Here is a 4860-nt window from a genome sequence, read left to right as displayed (position 1 = left end):
TCAAGATTCTTATACTTGAACTTTTCGCAGGTTAGATCCTCTGTAACGCTCAGAATCGCTGAAAACCCGTCCGTCACGCACCGCAGTTGGAGATTTGGGTGGTTGTACCCGTGCCAGAGCTTTTGCCTTACGCTTTGCACCCACCCCGTGACTATTAGTCCGAATGGTACAAATCTTTAGAGTCCTAACGCCGTAATACAGTTATAATTATGCACCCCTAAAATTTTTAAATGCATGCACCGATGGACATCTGTAATTCTCTAATTGCAACCACACTCTTAGCTGCTGAAAATTATCCTGCAGAAATAGACTTATCTCGTAGTTTTTATTATTTCCCCTAATGGTGCCAAGATGATCAAGAAGGAGGCATTATTTTATCTCGAAAAACATAAATTTCAAAACATGCAGCATTTTCTGAGATATTATGCAGCGAACTTTGAAAAAAAAACAATTCCATTTATTGATGCATTCTCTCCAAAATCTTGCTGCACTGTCATTTGTGGATGAACCCCTATATATGTTCTTTCTAACCGGATTACACAGCTGCTGAAAAACGGATGCGATGCACCTATGTTAAAAATCTGTTGTTTCTGCAAAAGATCATTTCAGTAGGATGAATGCAGATTTAAAGTAATTGTATGCCCAGACCAAGCTCGAACCTAAGTTTCCCTCACTCTTAGTGATATCATCTATGCTGTCTCTTTTCTAGATTTATATATATTGCGTAAATTGTCTTCTCGCATGTGCATTATATTGATGATGCCACACTGTTTTCCTAACATTTCTTAGCTAGTCCACGTACACAGACCATCGTTTCACTTTAATAACTATCACGATAAAGAAAAACCATGGCGTAGCTGTACTCATTAGGCGTCTTAGTTCTCATTTGCCTTACTTATTCGCACCGACTGGGCAAGCTCGTGAGGGGCCTTTATAGAGATTCCTTAAGGAGGTTGCTGACACTTTCAATTTTCTCACTGTGCGTTTCTCTGTAGATTACCTGTATAGCTTCTCGAGAACGCAGATGACCCAGGTTCTCACTGAGTCTTTGCTCCCTACACCGTTGTATCGGCAGCCCTATCTGGGGTTTTCGGACACCACTGTTCTAAAGCGTGTTAGGCAAATGTGCATTCAGGCAGCTGCAAATATGTTCTTTTTCAAACTACACACAGCGACGTTGCCTGTCAAGACATTTCTTTATCATAAGGAGATGTTTGTGCCTTGGACGGTGAATTGTCATCTCTGTAACGTGTCCGAGATAATTGATCATTGCTTTATTCTGTGCCGTGATGCTATGTTCTTTTGGGGCATACTACAAAGAACTCTTAAAAGAGCACATTGAAATTACACCATATACTATTAGATTTTTGCCTCCTGGCAAAAACTCTGTCGTGCCTTACGATCTATTTGTGTTGATGGGACTGTTCATTCTTTGGAAAAGCCGTGTGATGGACAAGCATGCCGAGCCACCAAGATCATCCAAATCCGTGTTTCGGGAACAGTGCGCTTTGTTGAGGAGTGTATATGCCGCACGTGAAGAACCTCCAAACTTGATGCCATATCTAGATGCATGTGTTTGCCTCCCAGAATTTTGATGTTTTGATGATGGTGCATTGTCGGGCTAGGGATATAGCGGGCTCGTATTAAGCATCCCGGTAACTTTAGACATAGACAAGTTTAAGTAAATGGAGTTTGTCCTTTTTTTACGGAAGTTTTTCCATGCCATAAAGTAAAAAAAAAATAATAGGTTAATGCTGTGGACTGCGAAACTTATATGTTCGCCCCGCCTTGGGGTTCGAAATCTATTCGGGACTATAAAGTGCTTTCTTTTAGTTTATTTTAGATTCAATTACTTTCTGCCAGCTGCCACGCGTCAGGGTGCAGAGGCAGGAGAAACACTATTGCAAAATCGGAGAATTCGGTCCCAAACCTAGACCACTATAAACATTGTTTTATTATTATTATATCTGGGTCCCCACTTCAAGGCCCTCCTAAGGGGGCGTTGACTTACAGGCTAAGAGCATCGAGAATCGAGCATATATGATAGCATCGAGAATCGTTTTCATTGAAGACATCGAAGGTGGAAAGAGGGATTCCAGCCACGAGCAAGGACGATGCGAGCGGTAACGAAGAAGAGCAGGTTATTGAGGGATGGTTATATGTCAGGACCGGGCCTGTACGTGTGCTCATTGTTGTAGTAACCGGAGCGGTCAGGGCATGTTAGATAACCGGGCGTTAAAGGAAGGTTTGAAAGTTTTAAGGTTTATTAAAATGCAATACAAATCAATCATAAATGCATAAGAAACTTAGTACAGTAGGAGGTATGTAAAGGGGGGGAGAGTGCGGGAAAAGGTGGGTAAAGGGATGGGAATGGCGTGCATGGTAGTGAGCTCGTTGGAGGGTGCTAGCTTGTTCACTGTAAAGGACGCTGGAGGTCACTGGCAAGCGGTGGTTACCGACTCGGCAGTAAAAAACGTGGCAGAATCTCATTAGTGCCGAAAAACAATCGTCGCATAATTTTTACTTTATCAAGTACAGAAAGACTGGAAATGAAAAGAAGCGCTGGGAAGCCTGCTAAGCATCCAATTTGACCCAATATATATGGATTTGCGGCATTGACAACGCTGATTTCAGGCAGCACAAACCATAGGCGCAATAGTGGTACTGTGTTCGTAATGAACTGCTCCTACTTAGGTTCCGGCGTTGGATGTCCGGATATATCCGGATATATCCAGATATTGGACCCGTGGTTTGTTTTACTTAGGATGTGGCGCTACATGAGCGTTTGGCGATGTTTTTGTGTATATAGTGCTTACACAACTGCCATCTTTTGAGCGCGAAGTCCACAGTCGCTTGGCAGAAGCCTTTCGCAACCGCCGATGAAGCTAGGGTCGTTTGTATTTCACTGCTGTCCAATATATCTTACCCTTGACAAAAAGCAAAGAATATAAGAAGCAAAACAAAAATGATGTTCATCTACCGCTTTGCAAGGGCGCTATTGTTGGCTACGGTTTTATGGGAATTGAGAATGAAACGCACCGAACTAAACAAAAAGGCGCGTAATGCACAAAGTCATACAGGAAAAGAATAAAGGAAAGGAAAAAAAAGGAAAACGGAATATGGAACGAGAGAACAGTTTAGTGACATTCTATGTAAATTTGGCTATGTCTAGATTTTCTGTGTGGTTAGCACTGTTCCACGCATAGCTGCCAATATCGACCAGTGATTATCTTGGTATTCGTTACTTCCCAACAATAACCGACGATTGCAGGCTCGAGTCCACTGAATTAGTGTGTAGACAGAAGTGGTGGCGGACGCGATTACTTTACTTAGGAGGCTTGCTTATCGCCACAAGGCAGGCGGACAAGGCTGCGCGGTAAAATGGTGAAAATGGCAGCGTTGACAGGTTTCAAATCTGCCTGCTGATATATCAAAATTGTAATAACGAAACCGAGATGTCGTTCTTGGTATAGATCTTCCACTGGCAACGACACAGCGGCCGTGAACGTTCATGATAACAATATAACTCATTTAAAATGGACATCACTGACTCGAACTTGCCGACTTTGTGATTAAGACTTCTCCTTTCCGGAGAACGTTTCGTACCTCTTGCAACAGATCAATAGGGCTCCCAAATCACTTCTAGTTTGAAATTGTGTACCACGAACCTGAATAGCACTACCCCCCCCCCCCCCTCCAAGGTGTGGTACTTCCAGCATAAAACAGAAAGGGTTTATGGTTTGTCATTTTCATTCGTCGGCTTGTTTTGGAGTGTTTCGTTACCTAGATTGCGTAAAGCCTTCCGGATACTTCAATAATATCGCAGGAGTGTCGACTTCACGGCGCTGATGAAGATTAAAGAGAGGAAAGAGCACTGTAGGGGTAAGGAAATGGCTAACATTCTTGCTGCTGAATGTGGCATCATCCGGCGGTGTGTTCTAATCAATGCAATACAACCCCTGACAACAATTGGAAGTTATACACTCCCTGGTTTTGCGCCCCCCAAACCATTGCTCTGTAAAGCGTACTCCGCCACAAAAATACCCTACTTGAGGCGAAGCTCTCCTACTGAACGAACTTGAAAGACATCATCTGGAGGGAGCGCTTGTTAACTTCGTCCCTCGCAGCGTTGAATACCAGCCAGACTGTAGAAAAGAAAGAAAGAAAGAAAGAAAGAAAGAAAGAAAGAAAGAAAGAAAGAAAGAAAGAAAGAAAGAAAGAAAGACAGAAAGAAGAAAGAAAGAAAGAAAGAAAGAAAGAAAGAAAGAAAGAAAGAAAGAAAGAAAGAAAGAAAGAAAGAAAGAAAGAAAGAAAGAAAGAAAGAAAGAAAGAAAGAAAGGTGGGCATTTGAGTATTCATTGCCTCAAGTGCAAAAGCAAGAAGAATTGTCGTCCTCTCTTTCCTCTATGTGAAGTTCTTTATAAAAGCAAGTGTAAAACAACGCACGAAATTGTTGAGGCAATTGAGATAGCACGAACTGGCGATGATTGTGTAAGTGGTGCGTCGATTTTGCTGTCCGAGAAAGAGATTGCATATCTTTCATCTTTTACATGTGCAGCCAGATAATATTTTTCCTGTTTGAGTTTTTTCCTTCGCATGCGCATGTGATCTCAAGTGTACATATATTCTGCTTCTCGCATGAAAATAAAAATCAGTTGGAAGTAAGCGCTCGTGTGTCTGTCTCTTGCTGTTGTCCGTGTGTTTTTTATGCGTTTTCCAGGTTTAACATGTCTAACCAACTCGCCCAAACGCTGTCATTAAAATAGAAAGGGCGTGTTAAAAGAAAGTCTTGAGCTCGTAAGAGGTCTTTGTTGAGGATGATGGATACGACGCCTATTTATTAAAGTAAATGGTTACCTT

The 4860-nt window shown here is 42.1% G+C and overlaps 1 pseudogene; it reads left to right on the top strand.

Annotated features, from left to right (window-relative positions):
* The first annotated feature begins 1123 nt into the window (after nt 1–1123).
* Nucleotides 1124–1595, top strand: LOC146182434 (uncharacterized; annotated as a pseudogene).
* Nucleotides 1596–4860: the final 3265 nt, after the last annotated feature.

The sequence above is a fragment of the Amblyomma maculatum genome, chromosome 8 (assembly GCF_055883805.1).
Source record: "Amblyomma maculatum isolate TAMU_Amacu chromosome 8, ASM5588380v1, whole genome shotgun sequence".
NCBI lineage: Eukaryota > Metazoa > Arthropoda > Arachnida > Ixodida > Ixodidae > Amblyomma > Amblyomma maculatum.
This window is presented reverse-complemented; position numbering and strand designations above follow the sequence as displayed.